Genomic DNA, 26,818 nt, shown 5'->3' on the forward strand with positions numbered 1-26,818 from the left:
ACAACACCCAAAAGGAGAGAGAACAAAGGGGAATTTTGTCACCTCCGCAGAGGCAGGGTGGGGTGGTGGGGGATTTGGTGGGGGTGGTGAGAGGGATGCTGGGATCATTGGTAGAGGTGAATGGGCACTAGTGGAGGGATGGGTAAACAATCACTGTATGAGTGAAATGCAGACACAAAATATCATAAGTTTGTAACTGTACATCATAGTGATTTTCTAATAAAAAATTAAAAAACACACACACACAAAATAAAACCCAACTATGAATAACTTTGCAAAAAAAATGATTCATTTTGGATGAAGGCTGTTGGGAACCAGATTTATCACTGGTAGAACGAGAATGAAAAGGGAGAAAATGCCAAAGAGGCACCCTGAATAATCTCTGTGGTTATGAATTAGAGCTGGAAAACTTCAGATAAGTTTATGCTTAACTTAATATATTGATGGCTACATGGAGATGTGTTTATATATGGGCTAGCATAGACAAATACATAACTTTTTTCTGATGGAGCTTAGAAGCCATGATATTCCAGTTGCCCTCAACTCCCTTACTCCCTGCAAACCAGATCTTGGTTTCTACTACTCTACATTAATTAAAGGAACCAAAGCTCTTGATAAAAAGATTTCCAGGACTGGAGCAGAAAATAATTAAGTAAATCCTCAGCTATTTTAGAGAAACAAAATAAAAAGCAGGAAAAGAGAAAAGAAAGAAAAAGAAAATAAACTTATCAAATTAAAACCTGCTCCCTGTTGGGATATGGAAAAGATTCAGAAGAATCAACTGAAAAAGCTCCAACTTGTGCAAGCTGGAGCAACTTGGATCCCCAAATAAGAAATAAAGCAGAACAGATTAACAGCCTAAAGTTTAATAAACATTAAGTAACATTAAATAATAGAATCCATAATAGAATCCAATGTATTTAAACAAGAGATTAAATAAATGGGGAATAAAGAGTCTTGCATGCAGAAAATTTCTAGACAATTTATAGAGATGATTACGCTCACACATGAACTAGAGCATAACTTCTATACTTGAGATGCACTGTATCCAGAAAGAACAGAATGGGAAAGAGGAGTGACTGCTAGTGAAAAAACTTGGTAAGTCTTACCAAGAGAGACAGTCCAGGTTAGCATCAAGTGATAAATCACATCAATACTATGCACCCTTGTGCTATGGTGATAGTTCAAAGGGCTGGGGCACATGATTGCATGTGTGGAGCCTCAAGTTCATTCCTCAGCATCACATGTGCCTTGAGCACTTCTTAGAAGGATCATAGCGGTTTTCAGCCCTGCCGGTTCTCAACTACATTACACAGCAGGACCTGAGTCACACAAGCAGGTCCTTGCAGCTGAGTATGGTTAGGAAGCCCTACCCCCAACAAGAAGAAGTTCTCTTGAGTGAGAAGATGTGCTGAAAATGGTACCTCTCTGGTATTTTCTATCAAATGCACCAAGCTAGGTTTCTGAGAAAAAGCTGAGTCTAGGACTGGGGTAGGAAATGTACAAGATGAGTATGAAGCATCTGGCAGTGTCAGACATTAGGGAAGTGTTCAAGAACAGTATACAGATCCCCCAAACAAACCCACCTTTAAGAGAGATATGCCAAAGGCCAAAGTGCTAGGATAGTATGTAGGGTGCTTATCTTGTACATGGCCAACCTGGGTTTGATCATGGCACCACATATGATCTATTGAGCACTGAGAGGAGTGAACACTGAGCCCTGTCAGCTGTGGTCCAAAAAAAAAAAACCAAAAAACAAAATAAGAGAGATATACCGGAAGGACAAAGCCAACTAAAGGACCTCCCCAGTGGCCACTGCTAGAAAATCATGTGGAACATATGTACCCTGACATGATCCTGACATAATCATAGGCCTAAGAGTGACCACAACTGGCTGAGCCCAAGGGTGGATAAAAATACCAAAACTAGGGGCTGGAGCGATAGTACAGTGGATAAGGCACTTGCTTTGCACACACCCAATCCAGGTTTTATCCCTGGCACCCCACATTCCCCCAAGCTCACCAGCGGAGATCCCTGAGAGCATAGCCAGGAGTAAGAGATGGCCAGGTATGGTCAAAAACAAACGAAAACCCCACTCGAACCAAACACGCCAAAGATCCAGTGCCTTTGAGAAGCTGTCAGGCCCTGGGGAGAAGTCCTCAGTTCTAGAAAGATCCAGTTCCTTCAAGAAGGTACCAGGCTCTGAGAAGTCCTTGATTCTAGAAAGATCCAGTGCCTTCGAGAAGCCGCCAGGCCCTGGGGAGAAATCCTCTGCTTTAGAAAGATCCAGTTCCTTCAAGAAGGTGCCAGGCTCTGAGAAGTCCTTGATTCTAGAAAGATCCAGTGCCTTCAAGAAGCTGCCAGGCCCTGGGGAGAAATCCTCAGTTCTAGAAAGATCCAGTTCCTTCAAGAAGCCACCAGGTTCTAGGGAGAAGTCCTCGGTGCTAGAAAGATCCAGTTCCTTCAAGAAGGTGCCAGGCTCTGAGGAGACGTCCTTGATTCTAGAAAGATCCAGTGCCTTTGAGAAGCCTTCGGCCCGGAGGGAGAAGTCCTCCATCCTAGAAAGATCCAGTGTCTTCGAGAAACCACCGGTCCCTGGGGAGAAGTCCTCGGTTCCGGAGAAGTCTGGCCCCTTGGAGCAGCCTCTGGCCGCAGGGAGGCCCGCGGGCACGGACAGGAGGCTGGTGTCTGAGAAGGCACAGATGTTCGAGAAGCCGCAGGGCTCCGAGAGGGTGTCCCAGGAGCCCGTTCTGGCTCCCAGGAGGAGGGGCTTTGAGCGACTCCAGGCCCGGGAGCAGCCAGGCCCTGGGGGAAACCCATCACCCCCCGGAGGGCAGAGGGCCAGGACCCTTCCCAACAAGAGACCCCCCTGCTCAGCCACACCCGGAGAGCAGGATACAGCCAGCCAGCCAGCAGGCCCCGGCCACCCGCTTCCCGCCCGTTTCCTTCCAGGTGAAGATCCCTAGCAGAGAGGACAAGGCGGACATGCCTTCCCCCACCCAGGGCACCCCCGACACCCCGCTCAGATGCTCCTCCGGCTACACCCGCATCACCGTCCAGATGAGCCCCCGGAAAGCGAACGCAGAAACAAGATTGTTCCGCAGTGCCAGCGTGAAGACCGGTGGCAGCACAGGAGTGGCGAGAAGGTGCAGGAGAAGATGCAGAAGTACCACTTGGCCGTGCAGAGATCAAATTCCACGAAATCCCCGGGCGCCTCCCGCACCGAGATCCCTGTCACTCCCACGAGTGCCACCAACGTGGCCAACAAGCGCCACCTCTTTGAGAAGGAGCTGCCGAGCGGGAGCCGAGCAGACCGCGTCTCCAGACCGAGGGACAACCTGAAGCTCCAGGGGGCCGTGACGTCCAGGCTGAGCCAGTTCGTCAGCAAGTCCCAGGCGCCTCCTGAGCAGGACCCGCAGGAGGCGCAGGGGACACGGCGGCCGCCAGGTGGACCCAGGAGGAGAGGCGGATAGAGAGGTTGGACGAAGTGGTGTGAGGGTCCGGGTGGAGCCACACAGCTGCGTCGCCGCCTCGGATGCCAGCCGTGCCTCCCAGCGGCACCCACCTCGCGCCGCCCCCGAGCCTGCTCTGCACTCTTGGGGAGACCTGGCCTGCGCCCAGCCTGGACCCCGAGGCTCTGTCGGCGCCCCCCGACGTGGCTGAAGCTCAGACGCCGTCCCCCTGGTCGCATCATCTCTGCCCGCAGCTGCCCCCACAGACACGTGCTGTCTCCCCACTCGGGACCCCCTTGGCCGGCCTCGGAGCCAGACTGAAGGGGCTTTGGCCCCCTCCCGCTTAGCGCTCCCCTCTCAGCTCTAGCTGTGGGCCTGGCCAGAAGGTCACTGCCCCCCTGTGCCCCTCACCTCTTCCCTGAAGTCCAGGAAAGAGCCAATAAAACTCACTCTCGGTGTGAAAAAAAAAATATATATATATATATAATGGTGAGAAAAATATCAACAAATCCCAATAAGGGTCTAAAAAACCTCAGTAGTACTCCTCAAAAATGTTGGCCTGTACTAACAAGGAAAATTAGAAAAACTAGTATTGGAGAGAGGGGTCTAGGAAGGCATGACCAGGACATATAATGTGGCATTGAAGAGGGCATCCTGGAACAAAAAAGAAAGACATTAGTTAAAAACTAAGGTAGTCTGAAAAACTATGGACTTTAGTTATTCAATCATAATATGTGCAACCATACTAATATAAATTTTAATAACAGGGAACTCATCATAGGATGCAGGGAAACTATCTAGTATAATCTCAGTTTTCCTGTCTATGTAAACATGCAGTAAAAATTTTAAAATACGTATTTAAAAGTTCATTTCTAATTCCTTCTCTATCCAGCCCTGTGAAGTATGTATGATACAAATTATTATTTTCCCACTGAGGTCAAATTTTTACTCATTTCTTATCTTCTAGTTTTCCCTCAAGCCAGAGGACACAAGCTGGAGAATGTGGCCATAGGAATATTGGTTTGACATTTTCAGAGTTTCGTTATGGTGGTGCTGTGTATTCATAAAACGAATAGGAAGCCTGTGGCTCTATCTCTTGCTGCCTGTGTTCAATGATCTCGGGCCACTTCCTCACCTGGGATGGCTGATGCCATGGATGGACAAAGGAGGAAACGAGGGCCAGGCTGGTTGGTGATCAGTTACCATTTATTCCATTCTCCCCACACACCTGATCCAGTCTCACCATGCTCCCCATTCCAGTCTCCTCCTGTCCCCTTTTTATAAAAAAAATTTTTTTTAATTAGTGAATCACCATGAGGGTACAGTTACAGATTTACACATTTTTGTGCTTGTGTTTCCCTTATACAATGCACGAGTACCCATCCCTCCACTAGTGCCCATTCTCCACAATCCATGAACCCAGTATCCCTCCCACCCACCCATCCCATCCCCCCCACCCCGCCTCTATTGCTGGGCATTCTCTTTTGTTCTCTCTCTCCTTTTGGGTGTTGTGGTTTGCAATAGAGGTACTGGGTGGCCATCGTGTTCAATCTATAGTCTACTTTCAGCCCGCATCTCCCATCCCGAGCGGGTCCTCTAACTACACCTGGTGTTCCCTCTCTATCTGAGCTGCCTTTTCCCCCAGCATGTGAGGCCAGCTTCCAAGTTGTGGAGCAAGCCTCCTGCCTCCTTTACTTGGTCTCTCTGCTCTCCGACTCACCCTCCTGGTCTCTAATCTCTCCCAATTCCCAACCTTGGCATAGCAACTGCACCTAGGTTGGATAGCACAATCAACATAGGAAAGCCCTTCCTGATTGCCTACAGCCAGGAGATCCCCTCAAGGGCGAAATACATTCCACCAAGGGTTTTTCCTCCTTTCCTTAGTCCAATAATCATTTAAACATTCATCTTAATTATACTTCTTAATATCAGTCATTTTGTATGGACACAGTAAGAGATACATTAAGTTTATAGGATGGCTCTCCTGGGGGCATTCTCAGACTACAGTGCTCAGGCCAGATTAGTCTTCCCTAGCCCTAGCAGGTTCCTTATCCAGTTGTTACTTTTTTGGATCATGACAGAATTTGTCCATGACCATGCTCTTAACTTAGAGTTAAGTATTATGGCGCTTGGCCTGGCCCATTTCTATGCCAGGGTAGCTACCAGCTTGCCCTGGGTCCATCCAGTCTCTCGTTGGGACCCTGCTTTTAGGGTGCTAGGAAGTAAGGGCAACTAAGGCTTAAGTCGAGAGAACAGATGCCCAAGTGTGAATATCATTCAGAGTCAACTCCCAAGTTACAAAAGCATAGCATTAACTGTCTTCCTATGTCTATACTAAAAGGACATTGCTCTGAAGTAACTATGTAAGGACATAAGGAGAAGAGAAAAGCAATATTTATAAGATAACAGAGTCTGATTAGAAGATAAAGGTGATTGGTTGGGGAAGCAGAGAACAAAGAAAGAGGTTACAGGTAAACACAGTGAATGGGAGTGCCTCAGGAGCACTGTGGTGGGTGTAACCCAATAAACCTAAGCTCCCTGTGGCAAGGCAGAAAGAACAAACCAATGTTATCCTACAGTGCTGCAGTGTCTGTTAGGGTAAGGGGTGTCCCACTCTTGATTGTGGCCCACTGGATATCACACCTCTTGCACAGAATTTTTGCTTTAATTTTTGAAGTGCAAATGAAAGATTGCCCTACTAGATTTTCTTTTCAAAGACTCCATTATATAAATAAACCCACTTTGAAAAAATACATTAAAACTGAAGAGATGCAAAAAATTTACCTATATAATGCAAAAGCAAATCAAAAGATAGAGAGGGTATATTAACATCATTTAAGAAGGAATTTTGTTTTAGTCTAGTCCCCAAACTAAAATGTTAGATTCATCTGAAAGATACAAAATTTCTAAAGGCAACCTGAAAGCAGCTTTAAAATTTGGAGCAGGGGTGGAGAGATAGTACAGCAGGCAGAGTGCTCTTGCTTTGCATGCAACCAACTGGGTTTGATCCCTAGAGTCACACATGGTTTTAGGGCCATCATGGAGTGACACCTGAGCACAGATCCAGGAATAAGTACTGAGAACCACAGGATATGCCCCCCCTCAAAAATAGTTTTTGAAGCAAAAGCTGATACAACTGAAATGAGAGATACATTCTGGAAACTCCCCAAATATCTGAAAATTAATACTCTGCTAAGCAGCCTGCGGGTCAAAGAAGAAATTAAAAGGAAAATTAAAAAATCTTTTTAAAGATAATGAAAAGAATAATATTAAAACATTAAATGTCATGGTATGGCAATCAAGGGATAGAGACTTATAATTAAAATAACATTTGAAGGTGAATATTTTAAAATGTCACTGTTGAAAAGCAGATAATAATTACCTACTCTATTTTTTCCTCAGAGCCTAAAACTTAGGCTTTCAGAAAAGGATATATAAAATATCCAAGACATATGGGGCTGGAGCAATAGCAGAGCGGGTAGGGCGTTTGCCTTGCACGCGGCTGACCCCGGTTTGATTCCCAGCATCCCATATGGTCCCCCGAGCACCGCCAGGAGTAATTCCTGAGTGCATGAGCCAGGAGTAAACCCTGTGCAATGCCGGGTGTGACCCAAAAAGCAAAAAAAAAAATCCAAGACATAATCCAAATTACTTAAAGAAGAATCAGGACAACACTACTCATTATCAGAAGAAATCGATATGAGAGCAACCCTGACTGGAACCAAATGTCAAATTTAACAAATCAAACATTCAATGATGCAATGGAAAAGTTGCTAGTAACACACACATATATACACATATATACATATATATACACATATATATGTGTGTGTACATATATATATACACACACATATATATGGGCTGGAGTGATAGCACAGCAGGCAGGGCGTTTGCCTTGCACTCGGTCAACCCAGGTTCAATTCTTCCACCTCTCTCGGAGAGCCTGGTAAGCTACCGAGAGTGTCTTGCCCACATGGCAGAGCCTGGCAAGCTACCTGTGGTGTATTCGATATGCCAAAAACAGTAACAAGTCTCACAATGGAGACATTACTAGTGCCCGCTTGAGCAAATTGATGAACAATGGACGACAGTGCTACAGTGATATATATATATATATATATGTATATATATATAATATCTCAACAGTAAGATGACATATAAAGAAAAAATAAATACGAATTTTAAACTAGAAATATCTGAACTTTTACATTCTGTAAACATTACAGATATAACAACAGTCAATAAATTTGAAAATAGTCAACATTACCCTCCTCTTCCATATTTTATATTTTTTAGGTATTTAAATGCCTCCAAAAGATGCAGGGCTTATGTTTGTGGGGTTTCTTTTTCTTTTATGGACATCACTTAAGTATATTTTTAGAGAGTAAATTTTCTGGCAATTGAATTCCTTCAATTGTTGTTTGCCTAAAAAGCTCATATTATTCTTTCAAATGTGAGAAATAACCTACCTGAGTAGAATACTCTTGGGTGGAGATCTTTTCCATTCAACACATCGTGCAAATCATGCTGTCCTTTCTGGCCTGCAGAGTTTCTCTGGAGAAACCTGACAGTTCTCTTGGTATTTGTCTGTAGGGAACTCTTTGCTTTTCTCTTACTGCTTATAAGATTCTACAACTTTGATTTGACTATATTATCATGTCTTTGAGATGGCATTTTTTGTTTGCAACTCTTTTGCTTCCTAGATTTAAATGCCTAACACCCTTCCTTAGTTCAGGGAAATTGTCAGCTACTTCCTTTTGTTTCCCTTTTTGGGTCACACCCAGTGATGCTCAGTGTTACCCATGGCTCTGCTCTCAGGTAGTGCTTGGGGGACCATATGGGGTGCTGGAGATTGAACCCAGGTCGTCTGTGTGCTAGGCAAGTGTCCTACCTGCTGCAGTATCTCTCCGGCCCTGCCAGCTACTTCTTCAAATGAAATTCTGCCTCATTCTCTCTGTCCTTCTCCTCAAACCCCTAGGATGCCAAAATTGTTCTTGTTGCCCCACATAGCTGTTCTATTTTAATTGTTTTTATTTTTTTCTTCTTTCACTGATGTTTTTTAAATGTAGGAGCACTGTAGCACTGTTATCCTGTTGTTCATCGATTTGCTCGAGTGGGCATCAGTAACATCTCTGTTGTGAGATTTGTTGTTACTGTTTTTGGCATATCAAATATGCCATGGGCAGCTTGCCAGGCTCTGCCGTGTAGGTGAGATACTCTTGGTAGCTTGCTGGGCTCTCCGAGAGGGACAGAGAAATCGAACCTGGGTCGCTGTGTGCAAAGTAAACACCCTACCCATTGTGCTATCGCTCCAGTCCAAATGTAGGAGTACTGTTATTTATTCAGCCATTGATTAAGCTAATGGAATTGGGCTTGAACTCCACATTGTTTTTTTTATTTAAAAAATTTTTAAATTGAATATTCATGAGATAGACCATTACAAAACTGTTCATAATTGGGTTTCAGTCATACAATGATTCAGCACCCTCCACCAATGCATATCTCCCATGACCAATGTCCCCTGTTTCCCTACCAACATCCCCCAACACCCCCCCAACCCCCAGTCTCACTCTATGGAAGTACTTTCCTTCTTACTCTCTTTCTCCTTTTTCTTTTGTGCATTATGGTTTACAAAACAGTGCTAAGAGGTCATGGTGTTTGTTCAGGGCATTCAGTATTTTTATAGGAACAGTAAGGCTGGAGTAGCTATTCAGTTGGGTAGTTGCTTTGGGGTATGGAGGTGAATGCTGAGGTTTCCAGAAATACAGGGAGGTGGGAGGAGGTAGCCCATCCTGACCCTGAGAAATCCTGGAGATTTCAGTCACAAAACCCACATACCCGAATTTTCAGCAGATTGTATCTTAGTGAGGTCCATCCTGAGATGGTGGAGTTAGGCTGGGAGTATGGTGGCGATTTTGGATTGTGGAAATAAGTGGCTGCCGGGGACTCTGCTTGGGCAGGCTCCAGGTCAGCTCCTTCCCCTCTGATTTACCCTGGTCTTTTGAGCCATGCGGTTGTCTAAGATTAACTGTAGCTTTTGATTTCTTTCAAGATTTATTTGTGGGTCTCTGAAGCAAGGCTGGTAGCAGAGCTTACATGTTGGTGATGGAGTTGATTCATGGAAGTGACTGCAGTGCTTCCAGGAGTATTGGGAAGTGGGGAGAGGTAGCCCACCCCAACTTCGAGAAAGCCTGGAGATTTCAGTCACAAAACCCGCATACCTGAATTTTCAGCAGATTATATCTTGGTGAGGATTGACCTGAGATGGTGGAGTCAGGCTGTGGATATGGCAGTGATTTTGGATTGTGGAAGCAAGAGGCTGTTGGGGGCTCTGCTATGGCAGGCACCAGGCCAACCCATCCCCCTCCAATTTACCTGGGTCCATTCGAGTTCGAGATTAACTGTGGTTTTTGATCTCTTTTGAGATTTATTTATGGGTCTCTGAAATAAGGCCAATGAATGAGCTTATATAGCTGAGCCGGAAGTGGCTTGTGGATGTGGCTGCCAAATACCTAAAGTTAACTGTTAAATTTCTTGATAAACTTGGCCCCAGTTCTTGGTGTCTGGCAAAAGGCACAGTGGCAATTTTGGGGTATTAGGAAGCCTGAAGGAACCATCAGGTACAGGTTGGCCTGCTGGCAGCACCATATCCCTGTCACTGATCTTTTTGAATGGTGTCACCACGTTATCTTCAAGCTCACTGATTCAGTTTTCAGCTTCTTCTATTCACATGCTATTTCTTCTATCATGATTTTCAGTTCAACTACTGCATTCTTTTTTCTCTGTGATCTGTTTGGACTTTTTCTTTGTTGATGCTGTCCTCCTTTGATCTCATTTCCATGGCCATCAATAGCACTATTACTGTAAAGTTTTCTTTAGTTAGCATGCACAGTTCTGTTATGTTACTAGTTCTTTCCAGGATGTTGTCTTGGTACATCAGTGTGGGTGAGTTTTTCTATGCTCCTATTATGTCCAATATTAATATATAGGGCTGGCCACAGTCGGGGACCTGTGTTTAATAAGAACTGGGTGGTGACCAGAGATTTGAGACAGTGAGTACCTGGGGGTATTTTTATAAAACATTCAGAATGGCCTGAGAAGCAACCAGGCATGTGTAGTCATGAAAGTCCAGAGGTAGTTTTTGTCCTGCACCGAGGCAGCAATCAGGGTTCAAGCTTACAAGTGCACAACCATCACTAGGTGCTATGTTCCAAAGACCTGATAGTAATTAGGGAATTCCAATTCCTGTGGGGTGAATTTTAAATGAAGCTGAGACCTCAGTCCTAGCTGGTGAGAGTAGCAGCACCCTAAGGCTGGCTGGGAGCACAGCTGCCTGCAAACGGCTAACTGGCCATGCTCTAGGAAGTCAACAGGGTGTGGATGTGGCTTATTTGCTACCAATCATATGTGGACTGACAGGAGCTGGGTATGTTTGCTTGCCAGGTCAAAAGAACTCTTGATAATTTTCTCCAGCTCCCAACTAGCTCAGTTATTTGTCAAGGTGGGTGGAGTTCTACTCAGTCATTGGCCATAAGGGTTTGTGTGTACAGAGACAGACATCCAAGATGGCATCTACCATTATTGCTATCAGCAAGGTTGTGAGATGTCACCAGCACAGCACTTGCCAGTGATTCCAACCCTTGTTTATACTGTATTGTTTCCTTACCTCCCTTTCCAATGTTCTAAGTGCTTGTGGCATTGGGATGCAGATGGTTTGACGCATACTCCTCCCCAGGTTAAGATTCCACACCTTAGATATATCTTCCCAATTGTAGCTTGTTGCTCTCTGGTGGCATTTTTTTCTTGGCCAGGGCATCTGTCCCCAGTCATCTGGTTACTCTCCTTCAGTCTCTCACTGTAGAAGTTTTGTTTACTGGAGTTTCTATGCCACTATCTCTCATTCCTTCTTTTCTTCCTCCCTCCTGCCCTTCTTTTCCAATCACCATGAGATACACAGTTACAAAGTTGTTTATGATTGGGTTTCAGTCATATAATGTTCCAACAACCATCTCTCACCTCTGGTCACCTTCTGTTAGGCTTATTGGTTTAGATTTGCTATAATTACAGGCACAAACACCAGTTCCCCTTTTGTGGGGGAACTTGGTCTTGACCCAAAGCAGTTTTTTGCTTAAACACATTAACACCAGTTAATACTCCTGGTAGTTCATAATTGAATACGAATTAATTAACACAATTTACAGCATGGACATCAAGGTGCTAAATTGCAGTTTTAAAATCCAAACATTTCTAATTTTATCTAAAAATGTGGCAAAATAGGCTAACTTTCCATGGCAATAACAGTGGTACTGAAGACTGTCCTCTCAGTGGTGCCACCCTCCCATTAGCCACAATACCCCACCATCCCCATTACAGCTTTACCACAGTGCAGTTCCAAGTCTACAGGTCAATTATCATTACCAGTTTTTGCTGTCATTGGCTATATTCCTTTCATAGAAAACTTAAAAAGTCAACCAAATGGGTTACAGTTAAGAAAACAAGGAAGTCTGGAGAGAAAATTTAACAAGTAGTTCACATGCTTTGCATGCAGGAGATGCAGGAGGCCTTGGTTTTATCTCTTGGTATAGCATTATTGGTCTCCTGAACACTGCTGGGGGCACCCCTCACACACAAAGTTTTGTGTAGCCTCAAGTACCAGTAGTGTGGTCCCCAAACTCCACAAGTAAATTTATATAAATTTCCAAATACAGGGATGCAATGGCATTGCATGTATGGAAATGAATGTTTCTGCATATTTAATATGAAAATTGTGTGTATAAAAGAACCATTAAGAGTAATCCCAAATGTATCAAGAGTCTGAAATTCTTTGATTTCAGACAGTATTTTACTTGTTTTTTTGGCAATGTGCCCATTATATAAAAGAAAATGTCTATTCAATGCCATAGTTTACTTAGTCTGGACATCTTGAGCTCTAAGCACACCTGAGGGTTGGTCTGATTAGTCTGCTAGCCTTGTTGTGTAAAAGGCAGATTGAGATATAGAAGAATTAATCCACAATTCAAAAAAGAAGTTATAAATTAATTCTACTGACTTGAAAGCATTAAGCAATTCAGATCAATATAGTTTTAGAATGTCTTTTGGTGCTTTGTGTATTCATGTATGTGTGCATGTATGCACTCAAGTTATATATTGTGTTTAAGTGCTTTTCATAATTATATGAAAGTTTTGCAAATTTATTTCAGGAGCTGTAGCCTCAGCTATGTTCAATTTACTTTCCTGAATGAATTCTGACCCTAAAACCTTTGATCTAGTTTACACAATACTGTGAGTATGTGAGGAAATTTAAATCCTTTCATTTGTTTCTTAATTACTCCATATAAAAAAACAACACCCCATCTCCCAGTCTTCTCAGGGAGAAAAATAGGTGAAGAGCTATTTAAAGCAATAATGTATTCCTATAGGTTTTACTAAGCATCAAATTTAAGAAATAGGTATACTATGATATTCTGGGACATTAGAGAGTCTTCATCTCTTCATCCCTACCACCACACCTGATGCAGTCTCTCAAAAGAGGTTTTTCCAATATGGACAGTCCTTCAAAAACTAGAAATTGAGTTTCCATATGACCTCACAATACCACTTCTGGGAATATATCCCGAGGATGCAAAAGAGCACAGTAGAAATGACATCTGTACCTATATATTTATTATAGCCCTGTTCACAATAGCCAAAATATGGAAACAACCCGAGTGCCCTAAAACAGATGACTGGTTAAAGAAACTTTGGGGGGGCTGGAGCAATAGCACAGCGGGTAGGGCGTTTGCCTTGCACGCGGCCGACCCGGGTTCTAATCCCAGCATCCCATATGGTCCCCTGAGCACCGCCAGGGGTAATTCCTGAGTGAAGAGCCAGGAGTAACCCCTGTGCATCGCCGGGTGTGACCCAAAAACAAAACAAAACAAAAACAAACAAACAAACAAAAAAAACAAAGAAACTTTGGTACATCTACACAATGGAATACTATGCAGCTCTTAGGAGAGATGAAATCATCAAATTTTCTTATAACTGGATAAACATGGAGAGTATCATGCTAAGTGAAATGAGTCAGAAAGAGAGGGAGAGACATAGAGGGACTGCACTCATTTGTGGAGTATAGGGTAGCATCACATGAGGCTGACACCCAAAGATGGTAGATACAAGGGCCAGGGGGATTTCCCCATAGTTGGAAGACTGCTTTGTGAGCAGAGGGGAGAAGGCAGATGGAATAGAGAAGGGATCACTAAGAAAATGATGGCTGGAGGAACCAGTTGGGATGGGAGATGCATGCCGAAAGTAGATAATGGACCAAACATGATGACCTTTCAGTGTCTGTGTTGCAAGCTATAATGCCCTAAAGTAGAGAGAGAGAGTATGGGAAATATTGTCTGCCATGGAGGCAGGGGGAGGGTGATACCGGGGATATTGGTGGTGGAGAATGTGTACTGGTGGAGGGATGGGTGTTTGATCATTGTGTGATTTTTTTTTCTTTTTTTAGGTCACACCCGGTGATGCATAGGGGTCACTCCTGGCTCTGCACTCAGGAATTACCCCTGGTGGTGCTCAGGGAACCAGGTGGGATGCTGGGAATCGAACCCGGTTCGGCTTCGTACAAGGCAAACGCCCTACCTGCTGTGCTATCAGTCTTCCCCAATCATTGTGTGATTGTAACCCAAACATGAAAGCTTGCAATTATCTCACAATGATTCACTAAATTAAAAAAAAAAAACCAAAAAACCCTACCTTCTACCTCTGGGTTTCTTTTTCAGTATTTAATTAACATTGAATATTATTCAAAAAAAGGATTTAAGGGAATTCACAGTAATATACAGATAATAGAAATTTCCACAGAAGTGACTGTTAATAGCTAGCTACATATCAGAAAATATGGAAAAAAAGACTTGTTGTAGGTAAGGGCAAATACATGATGCTAGGTATTAACTGAGCATTTCACAGAAGCATAAGTCACACACTTTCTTAAGGAATAAAAATTATGTGAGTGAGTGAAGACTGTGGTTGATATTGTTGGTTGCCTTTGCAATATGCACTCTTTTCTGTTGTTGACTGAGCTCCTGCTTAATTCACAGGTCACCAGCCCTATCCCACTGAACTGAGGAGATGGTGACCTTCTCTCAACTCCTGAGTAAATCTGATTTGTCAATAACAAGCTTCATTATTCGCATTCTGGTGTGTTGGGCTGCTTCACTCTTAAAGGACTCCTGAGGTTCCTTTTCACCTCAGCACATAGCCCTGTCCAGATATGATGTGTGGAACTGCAGTCGCCAGCAAACAGCCTAAGGACAAAAATGACATCTTGATGGCTGTGTTGAGAGAAAAGGAATTACTCTGAGTCCTTATTTTAGCATCTCTTGCAGTTAGGATGGAGTCATATATGACTGATTTTGGGCAGTGGAATATGGGCCAAATACATATAAGTTGATTTCAAATATGGTTCTTTAAAAATAATATGTGGCAAGATATATAAAGCACTGGTAGAACTTTATAAGAAAAAAATTCAATCCCATCAAAACATGGGGAAAAGAGATAAACACAAAATTTCTCAAAGAGAACATACAAATGGCAAATAAGCATGTGAAAATGCTCTGTTCATCACTAATTATCAGGAAAATGTAAATCAAAACAACAATAAGATATCATCTCACACTGGAGAGACTGGCACATGAAAAAGAACAACCACCAGTGTTGGTATGGGTGGAGGGAAAGGGACCCTCATGCACTGTTGGTGGGACAGTTGACTGGTCCAGCCTTTCTGGAAAATAATATGGATACTTCTCAAAAAACTTGGAATTGAGCTTCTATACAACACAACAATTCTACTTCAGGGAACATAACCCAAAAACCAAAAAAACATAATTCAGAAAAGACATTTACAGTACTACGCACAATATCCCAAATCTGGAAACAAACCAAATGCCCAAGAACACATGATTGGATAAAGGAACCATGGTACATGTGCTACTTGACTGTGAGAAAAGATGAACTCATGCAATTTGCTGCTACATGTATGGATCTGCAGAGCATTATGCTGAGTGAAGTCAATCAGAGGAAGAGAGACTGACACAGAAATACATCTCCTGTGTGAGGGATACAGAGAAACATGGTAGGGAAATAACAAGTGTCCAAAGGCTATAGGAACAGCATGAGAGTTGTTCTTCTGTAGAAAGCTTACCCCGTGGAGGCAGTTGGGGGTAGGGAAATGGGACAGGAAAAAAAACACAACGACAATGGTGGAGGGCAGTGGTAACTAGGGAAAGAGGATATGGGAAGGTGCTAAAATGTTTTATGTGTGAACCCCTATCAGTAACAGTATTGTAAATCACAGTGCCTAAAATTTACTTTAGAAAGCTCCTTTCACAGAGGCAGCCTGATTGGGAAGGAAACTGGGTTGTTGGTGGAGGGAAGTGGACACTGGTAAAGGGATCAGGTGCTGGAACATTGCATACTTGAAAACCAATCATGAATAACTTTAATCCATAGTGACTGTCACTGTCATTGTCACTGTCATCCCATTGCTCATCAATTTGTTCGAGCAGGCACCAGTAACGTCTTCATGTGAGACTTGTGTTACTGTCTTTGGCATATTGAATACGCCATGGGTAGCTTGCCTGGCTCTGCCGTGCAGGCTAGATACTCTTGGTAGCTTGCCGAGCTCTCCAAGAGAATGGAGGAATAGAACCCGCTGTGCTATCGCTCCATAGTGACTAAAGAAAAAAATGTGTGTGATCCACCAGCCTTCTCTCACAAGGATGACTTCACATGCTATAGTGTAGTGACCTAGTTTAGTATGAGACACCAACTTTGCCCAAGAAAGTAGCCAAGCCCAGCAAACTCTACATGTTCTATAAGCTTTTAATCGATCAGACTTCTCAGATAATAGAGTTTGCCTGCAGCAGCCAGTAGTATTTTTCTAATAAAGTGAGTGCTATAGATTAACTTATGTTAATCAATTATTTTTGAAGTTGGCCTTTTATAATTTGTAGTCCAAAATTTTCTAGGCATTAGACTTTCTTGGACCAAAATATTAGAAATCAATATTCTTGCTTAAAATGAAGCTCCATGACAATATTCCCCTGAGACACAGCCATTCGGGACAATTCCTTTGGTTCAGTACCATAAAAGTTTTACATGGTGAATCAGGGGAAAGAGCAGTATGACTATGAAAACAGAGCCAGGGCATCTTCTGAGAGAGGAGCCTGCCTGTCTGGAGACAAGAGGCGGTTCAGGGGCTGTGTGTGCACCTGCTCCTACAAGGTCAACCTCAGGTGCTGGAGGTTAATGTCATCTCTGTGTAAGACTCAATTTACCGGGACTTACAACTATACAAGAAAATGGGAAATTTCCATTTTGATAGTATCTTTGATTAAACTGAGTAGTAGGATTAGAGTTTTATAATTTTTTTTCACCAGTTAACAAAATACGAAGTACTGTGGTGATCAACACAGAGAATTACCTCAAGGCAAATTTTAATTTTCCAATCAAGAAAGCATTTCTGAGAATTCCAACTCTAAAAGAAAGTTTCACATTTGAAATAGCAGAGTCTCTTGGGTACACAGCAATAGAACCTGATCTTATAAACATGGTACTGTATGGAAATACAGAAAAAAAACCACTATGAAATGCCATTTAAAATACTGCACACAGAACACATAATTTGTATGTGTCCAAACATATTTTGTATGGGCACATACAAATTATACACAGCCTGACCATCAGAATACACAGTTGAGGATAAGGACAAAAGGAAATCAATATGCTGAGAGGAAACTTGCATGGGAAGATGTTCAGACAGGGAAATATCAGGAAACATCAGTTTTAGACAGGGAAATATCACCAATTCTCCCTGCATCTTAAATTTTAGAGGAAAAAAAATCTGCTGTTCTTTAGATGAAAAATGTACTCAGATTATTTGACAAATGACTGAAAATAGATCAGGATGGGAGCCCCCTAAGACCACAGAATTAAGCATTCCAAGAAAAGGTTCAAAGGAAAAAACTGACAGAAATTTTATTATAGTCCCTGTAAAAGATTTTTTTACAAAGTAATCATGACTTACGTTTTGGGGGTGCGGGGCACGGGGCACACCCCCAGTGGTGCTTAAAGGACCTTGCAGTGCCTGAATACAATTTGAACCCCACTCCAGACCTTTGAGCTCTCTCCCCCACCTTACTAACCTTTACTTTGGTCAAAAGCAAAGATATAGGAGGATCTTGACAGAAAATCTAATTCAGAAAGTCCAACTTACCGAAAGAGAAAGATGCAGAGACTGTTTACTCAGTAGAAGATTCACAGCAGGGTTTATTTATATAAGGCTTTGTTTACAGATTATTAACTCCTTAACTCAGGAGAAGAGTATCCCCAAAGCGAAATGGATAAAGAAATAAGAACCGACTTTGCTATTTACCACAGACACACTTCAAATGAAAGAACAGAAATAAGGTCGAAGGATGGGGAAGGCACTTAGCATATGAGAGCTACTGTCGCTATATTAACACCAGATAAGCTAGCTCTGCAGACCAAGAGATTACAGAGATAATTAAGGGTCATTTCACAATGAGTCAATTGCTAAAAAGATATTTTAAAGATGAATGCAGCAAGTAAAAGCTTTAAAATACATGCAGCAGAAATAAATTTTAAAAGAGAAAGAGAATTCATAATAGCCAACATTTTTTTTTTTAAAACATAACTCTCCTCTATTGACAGAGCAAACACATGAGATGTCAGTAGGTAGGACGGGATTTGAGTAGTACTCAATTAACTGACGTATATAGAGCCACAGTCAACAACTTCAGAATAAACATACTTGATAGATAAATGAGGAACTTGCTCCAAAACCAATCATATGCTGGAATAGAAAGTCTCAACTGAAATACCCATCTTTGAGCCTGACTCCAGCAATCAATTCTCCATCTGACCACTACACTTACTTAGGTCAGGTAACCTCTGTGTGTGTGTGTGTGTGTGTGTGTGTGTGTTTTACATAAAATATAAGTTATTTTGAAAATCAAATGAAGTGAAACATGTGCAACACTCAGGATTCTGGTAACTAAGTAAGTGTGAATTCATTGCAGTCATTGTCAGAACTGTCTTTGCCATCATTATCTTTTTCCATCCTTAGATGCTAGTACCTGTTGCCAGGGAAACCTTTCTCTTAGGCGTTTAGGAAACAAAAGACGTTTTCACCACAAATCCCCTCACTCCGCCCCCCCCCCCAACAACCCCATGAAAAAATTGCACCAAGTAAATGCTACAAACCCAGGGCTAAAATCAGGGGTGTTCTTCCTTCTGTGTTTTAGAATTTTGAAGTTTAATCTCAGATATATATTTAGGGGTCAGTCCTAGATATAAACACCAATGAGTCAAGTTACTCAAAATCATGCTTACAAGTATCTTGCCAGATACCACTGTTCTATGAAGCACAACTCACAAAACCCTGAAGTATTACGTGTGTCCTTCTGAACTAACACATTATGTATGGTATCACAAAAGCACCTAAATGGCATTATGGAATAGGTGCTAACATATTTTCTATGACCTATCATATTTTCAAGCTCTATGTATAGTACTGTGTATATCCACCAGTCTGGAACTTCTTGTTTTATTAGAGTATTATATGCCTTGGATATAGTATAGAAATTCAATTTTTGGGGCTGGAGCGATAGCACAAGTGATAGGAGTGATTCCTGAGCATAAAGCCAGGAGTAAGCCCTGAGCACAGCTGGGTGTGCCACCTCATCCCCCGCCCCCTCAACTTCTTTCTCAAATAACCTCAGTGGGGCTGGAGAGATAGTACACTCGGGAAGGTACTTGCCTTGTATTGTGTCAGGCTTGGTTTGATCCCTGCTCTGCCCACAGTTCCCTAAGCACTGCCAGGAGTGATCTCTGAACAGAGCCGGGAGTAAGCCCTGAGCTGGTGTGACCTAAAACCAAAATAAAACTAAAACCCCCAAAAAATAATTCACTCAAAACGAGTCAAGATCAGTTATCGAAACACAAGAGTTAAAATTGGACAACTAATAGAAGAAAACATAAGGGGAAAGATTCAGGACATTGAGTTTGTCAAGTATGTCTTAGAGATAACACCACACCACAGACAGCAAATTTCACTTCATCCAAGTTTAAAACTTCAGGACATCAAAGAGTGCGATCAGTGTGATAGGAAAACATCTCTTCAGAAGGGAAGAACATATGTGCAGAAAACTTAATTCTGTATTGCACACGGGTATTCCGCAGCTGGGTGATGTGGCCAAAGCACCCCCTTACTTCAGACTGGCACACAGACAGCACTAGAAGGGGAACTTGGGAGATTCATGATGTTCTAAACCGAAGGGGTGGTGGTGGTGGTGGAGAGACACTGGTGGGAGCAGCAGTCTATGGCAGGGTGGGCAGAGAGGGTGAGGCTACCAACCCAACGGCAGGCTCGGGGAGGAAGAGGAAAGTTACTATATGGTGCCATGCCTTCAGCTTGGATGACCAGCAGAGGCTTAGGCACTCATAGGGGCCAGGACTTCAGCAGTAAAAAAAAAACAACAACAAAAAACAACCCAGCAAGAGAGAGAGCACTCTAGAGCTATGCTTCTGCAGTGAGGCCATGCGGCTCCTAGGGTATTTCAAAGGGATCAGAGGTGAAAACCGCATCAACAGGGGGCCACTTCATGAGACTAGCGTCCTGGCAGGTAGCCTAGATGGGTCACAAGAAGGAAACAAGATAAGAACCGAGATGACAGTCCAAAAAAGATAAAGAAACCTGTCTCTAAAGCCGTGTTCTTCAATCACTAGTCCTCCACCCAGTGCTAGTGCGCAGGTGTAGCACTGTCGCACGGTTGTCCCGTTGTTCACTGACTTGCTTGAGCGGGCACCAGTAACGTCTCCAGTGTGAGACTTGTTGTTACTGTTTTGGCATATCAAATATGCCATGGGTAGCTTGCCAGAATCTGCTGTGTGGGTGGGATACTCTCGGTAGCTTGCTGGGCTCTTCGAGAAGGATGGAGGAATCGAACCTGGGTCAACCACGTGCAAGGCAAATGCCCTGCTGTGCTATCGCTCCGGTCCACAGGTGTAGAAAGATTAAAACCATTGGTCTGCCACCATGATTATAACGGGGTCTGTGGACCTGCTGTGCCAGGATGAAAGCATCAAGGTTGAAGAATGCTGTTCTGGACTTCCCTTGTCCTCACACACCACTAGGATCTCAATTGGTGCCACGATTGAAGAAATGGTGGACAGATTGCTAATGGCAGATATGGGACACAAAGAGGTAACAGTACCACCACACACTTGAGCCAAGCACCGCCAGTATGCCTGTGGGTTATACCAAGCCCCTCATGTTCCTCGTGCCCCAGCTGACACAAGAGCATTCCTCCAACACACCCTCTGGCACCTATGGCAGTCAACAGCAACCAAACACATGTGCCAATGAATAAATGATAAAAATAAAGCCAGAGCACCACCTACTGGAAAAGTCAAAATAAGCAGCCCAGGCCCAAGTTTATCCAGATTGGAAACAAAAGCCATTAAAGACAGAATCTGGAGAAAACAGAGAACTTGATCAGAGCAATTACAAGCAAGGAAATAGAAACCGTAATAAAAGTTTTCTTCAAAATAAAGCCCATGACCCAATGGTTTCATTAGTAAATCCTACCAAACTTTCAGAGATGAGCAACAGGCACATGAAAAGATATTCATCTCTCTGTCTTTTCTAATTTAGAAAACACAAATCAAAACAATGAGATAATAACCTCGGACATGAGAATTGTCTACTTCAAAAGGCCAGTAACAAGGGACAGGAGACGTGGCTCAAGTGATGGAGAACACATCTTGCATGTGTGAAGCTCTGAGTTTGATCCCGGCATGTGGTACCCCAACTATTACCAGAAGTGACCTGTACAATGATGTCAACAACAACAGTCACATAAATAAAAAGCCAGACACAATGAGTTTTGGCAGGGACATGGAAAAAAAGAAACCCTTCTATACTGCTGGTGGTAATATAAATTGGTTCAAAGTCTCTGGAAAACTGTACGGCTAGTTCTCAAAATACCAAAATAACATCTTCTATGTGATTCAGCAGTCTAAACCCACCCCTAGGTGTCTTCCCAAAATACACCAAAATTTAATTCAATAATTTTTTGAAATTTAAATTAAAACAGTTTTAACTTAAAATTTTTTATTTATTTAAATTTTTTTTAAATTAAAGAGTCATGATTTACAAAAGTTAATGACAGTTGTGTTTTACACATACAATAATTCAACACCAATCCCTCTGCCAGTGCCAACTTCTCTCCCTCAGTATTCCCAGATTCCCTCCCCCATCCTGCCTCCTTCCCCCCCACCCCCTGCCCCTCCTACCAACTTGATAGGCACATTACAAAGCTTAGTGGTTGCAACTTAAGTCTCATGTTTTTAGGTCTGCTGAGTCTGTGTGCTGGGTATATGGCTATACCCCTCACTCAGATCACTGGTAAAACTGAAGCCCTGATGCCTGTTAATCCATTACTTCTTGTTCTCTTCTTCCTCCCTTGATTTCTTTCCTTGTCTGTCTATCTGCTCTCTAAAAGCTGGGGCCAAAGATGATCTAAGCATCCCCCTTTACTACATTTCCTCATCTAGTAATCCTTATTTGACAGATAAGTGAGATCATCCAGAATATATCAAAATTAAATATTTATATGTACACCATTGAAGAGTTATTTATAATAGATATGTCCAATAATACATTAGTGGATGAAGAAAATATGGCCTATACACAATGAAATACTGCTTATTTTAAATATTGCTTATTTTAAATACTGCTTATTTAAAAAAAACCATGAAATCCTGCCTTTTACATGGATGAAACAAAAGAAGTCATGATAAGAGAAATAAGAAAGAAAAAGTTCAGATAATGGGACTCCTAGGTGAGATACAAAGAAACAAATCAAGGAAATAGACACAGTCAAATGAAAATCGATCCTTGGACTCTGACCACTGAACTAAGAGGAGGGCATTAATCTAAACTTAAAAAAATTACAATTTAAAAAGAAAAGATTTACTTTGAAAATGATACATGATTTATATGAACATCTCAAAGCGGGGCCATGGAGATAGTTTAAAGAGCTGGAGCTTTAATATTTACAATAACCAAGAGCTGGACGCAACTTAAATACCCATCAAGAGATGATTGATGAAATAAAATGTGGCACATGTGTGTGTATTCGCGCACATAAACACAATGAAATCCTACTTACAAAAATGATGAAATAATTGTTTCTGTTATTTGTAACAAACAGATAAGCCTTTGAATTATTATACTTAGCAAACTATGCCAAAGACAAATATCACATAATTTCATAATCAAAAGTAAATTTTACTCGATGAGACTAAACTAGTAGTTATTAATAGGAAAACAGAAAAATATGTTTATTGGTTTAATTGGTTAAAAACCAATTATATTTGTATGTTGAAGGACAGAATTGGGCTTTACTTGGTGAACAAAATGTATGGTATATGCAGATACTGATTTATGACACACCTAAAACTTATGATACATTACTAGTGCAATACAAATATTTGAAAGGGAAAGGAATCAGGATAGACATTTCTCAAAAAATGATATACAAATAATCAGTAATATATGAAAAATGTTCAACATCACCGTATCATATGGAATACAAATCAGAACCACAATAAAATAACACTTCACAAGCATTAGGACAGCTAGCTTTGAAAACAAAACCAGAAAATAAGGGTTTTTTTTTTTCTTTTTGGGTCACACCTGGTGATGCACAGGGGTTACTCCTGGCTCATGCACTCAGGAATCACTCCTGGTGGTGCTCAGGGGACCATATGGGATGCTGGGAATTGAACCCGGGTCGGTCGTATGCAAGGCAAATGCCCTACCCACTGTGCTATCGCTCCAGCCCCAGAAAATTAGTTTTAGTTAGTATGTAAAATAATAAAATACTGTGCTTTCTTGGTGAGAATGAAAAATGGAGTAAGGACTACAGAAAATAGTATAGTTCCTAAAATATTAGATATAGAATTACCTTATGATCTGCAATTCCACTTTGTATATCATAATCACAGACACACACAAAAAAACCTCCTGAAAGTAGACTTTTAGCAGATATTTATATAACAATGCTCACAGCAGCATCCACAATATGGGAAAGGTGGACACAACCTAAATATTCATTAATGAATGAGAAAAAATATGTGGTTTACACATACTTTAGAATATTATTCAGCCTTGGGGCTGGTGAGAGAGTGGATAAAGTTGTACTTGCCTTGCATATAATTAACTGGGGTTTGATCCCTGGCACCCCATGTGGTCCCCCAAAAACTGACCTTTGTGATCCCTGAGCACACAGGCAAGAGTAAACATTAAGTGCCCCTCACCAAATAAAAAGAACAGTATTCAGCCTTAAAAAGTGGTGCTGACACATGGGTGTGGTCCCTGGGACCACATAGGGTCCTAAGCACAGAGCCAGGAGTAAATCCTAGGCAGAGATTGCTGAGGCTCCCAAACCCAAACAAAAAAGGAATGAAATCCTATACTAGAATACAATGAAATCACATACTATAATGGGTGAACCTTTAAGACACTATAATAGATGAACTAAGCTAGACATAAAAGGACAAATTTTGTATAATTCTATCCTGCATGAGACCTAGATAAGCCCAATTAGAGAGACAGAAGTAGATTATAGGTTGGCAGGGGCTAAAAATGTGGAGTTATTGCTTGATGGAGACAGCCTTTCAGTTGAGATGATGAAACGTTCTGAGATAAAGTTGGTAATTGTACCACAACAAGTCTACATAGTGCCATGAAACTGAACTCTAAAAGTGGCAGGGAAGAATGAACACATCAGTGTTCATTTTTCAGCTCTATTTACAATAGCGAAGCTATGGAAATAACTTAAATACCCAACGACAGATGAGTGATCAAGACGTGATACATGTACATAATGGAATACCACTCAGTGATGAGAAGATGAGGGCTTCCCTCTTGTGACAAGATGCGGTTGGAGGGAGTGTTGTTAAATGAAATGTATCAGAAAGAGGACAAACACCTGATGATCTCACTCACAGATGGGATACAAAGGAACAGAGCAAGGGGCCAGACAAAGCAAACAAAGCAAAAACCTTTGGGCTCTGACCACAGAACTACAGTTATAAAAGTTGGGGAAAGGAAGGGAGAAATGGTTTCAATGGACAGTGTTGATTGGGCTATTATACTTGGGTGGTGTGAAATTGTATCCCCTGTTGGGTCAAATGGTAACTTTATGCTATGTGCATTAATTTAGCACAAGAAAGTGACAGGACAGAGCTGGAAAAATAGTACAGTGGGTAGGGCACTTGCCTTGCACACAGCTGACTTGAGTTCCATCCCTGGCACCCCATGTGGTCCCCTAAGCTCACCAGGAGTTATTTCTGAGCACAGAGACAGGAGTATACACTGAGTAAGACTAAGTGGGGCCCCCAAACAAAACAAAATGAAAGAGTGACAAGAGTACCTCTCTCCACACCCACAACCCTCTCCCACTGACCTTCCCGTTTAGGGAAAAGAAAAATAAGGACAGAGGCACCAACTTTTGAACGTCACTCAATTTATGAGAACAAACCAAATGAACATGTACAGGACAATCAACTGATTTTCATGGAAAACACCAGTTAAAGCAAAAACAGAAACGAAACCCAAAACTCAGATCACTGCTTACAGAAACCAGCGGCATTGTGAGTTCAACCTGTTTGATTTTCAAGTTAATTATTTTTACCCTTAAAACAAGAAAGAAAAAGGAAGACCAGAAAAGGCAAGATTCACACATACAAAAAACTGTGTTTCCATTTGCACAGCAGGATTTTTTTTATTTTAAAAAGGCAACCATTAAAGAAAAATGAAAGTAGATGACAGCAAGGGCAGGAGCCCCAGCCGCCAGCTCTAATGACTCTGAAATAGACCTTTCCTGCAAAGCGAGGCTGCAACTCCCCTGAGCAAAGGCTTCCCAAGGAGGTCGCTAGCACTTTCGGCAGTGTGAACAGATGTAGCTGAGAAACTTTTCAAAGATACAAAAATATCCCCCAAACTGTCATCTGACCTTTAAAAACGACATTTTAATCTCGCAGTGCTCAGCTGAGTTAGCTGATAAACAACAAAAAAGAAAAGTCCACATAGGACCATGTGTCAGTTCTCATCACCATCAGCGGAGGACAGCGTCCTGGGGCCACTGGGCTGTGAGGGATGGTGGCCCTGGGAGCTGGGTGGTTCAATGACATTCTGCCTTCTGGAGCTGCTCCACAGCTCCTCTGGCTACTTCTGAGCAAACAGATGCCCATCTGGAGAAGGCATTTATGTTGTTCTGCATACATGGCTGCCTCCTTTTGCCATGCAACATGGAAATCACTCCACTTAAGGTTCCCATTTGTATTTGGGCCCTGGGAGGGAGCCAAATGTCACAGCCCCTTTTCTCATATGTAAAACAGACATGTAGTTCCCATTTCAGAGACCTCGTGGAAATTAAAAAGCAGGGGCTGAGAGACAGTCCAGAGTATCACAGGATCCCCTGAGTGTATTCAGCACTATTTGCCCGCATGTCCTGGCAGGACAGGGCACCTACAGCACTGTGTCCCTGGGCACCTGCACCACCAGCCTCCCCCCACCCCCACCCCAAGGCCAGCGGGCTAAGAATTGCTTTTGGGGCTGCTGAGCACTGATTGGGAGACCAATGCCCATCTCCAACATAAAATCAAAGAGAGGAGCACACATTTGGAATGCCTAGGGTGGGGTCTAGCTCACAGACATTCCCAAGGTTGTGAGGGGTAAGATTTTGGGCTCAGTGAAGCCTGGAACCAACATTTTCCAGTTCCAGTGGTAATGACTTTTGTACCAAAGCTGCAGTTTTCAGACCAAGAGCACTCGGTCCTCCATGTACACAGAGATGCTCCAGGGAATAAGTGAGTGCAGACAGCTTTACAGGAATGCAGTGTCAGGATCTCAGCAATCCTGCAGAGGCTTTCCTGAATGTGGCCTGCTGCCTTCCCTACCCCCCTCTCACAGATCCCTTTCTCCCGCCTCTCAGAAGGGGAGCTCATCTCTGATCAGTGAGTGGACAACCTCACTGCGGTCAAACCACGAGGGCACCGAACAGAGGTAATTAGAGACACTGCTGTCTTTGTTAAGAAAGCTAATATCTCTAACGAATAGGTAATAAATGCTCTTGGAAGACAAGAAGTTTCTAATTATTTGCCTTCAACAAAATTGAAGGAGACCTAATGTCATCAGGAGTATCATTAAAATACTTTTTACTGGGAGAGTATCGTAAGATTTTTGGTGAGCAAGAATTTTTAGACCACCACTCTAAATAAAGCCTTCT

The 26,818-nt window shown here is 42.4% G+C and overlaps 1 protein-coding gene across 2 annotated transcripts in view; it reads right to left on the minus strand.

The window, feature by feature from the left end:
* The window catches only part of B3GAT2 (beta-1,3-glucuronyltransferase 2), a 79,886-nt gene that overhangs the window by 37,332 nt on the left and 15,736 nt on the right, over window positions 1-26,818 (minus strand). The window lies entirely within an intron of this gene.

Source organism: Sorex araneus, chromosome 4 (assembly GCF_027595985.1).
Source record: "Sorex araneus isolate mSorAra2 chromosome 4, mSorAra2.pri, whole genome shotgun sequence".
Lineage (NCBI taxonomy): Eukaryota > Metazoa > Chordata > Mammalia > Eulipotyphla > Soricidae > Sorex > Sorex araneus.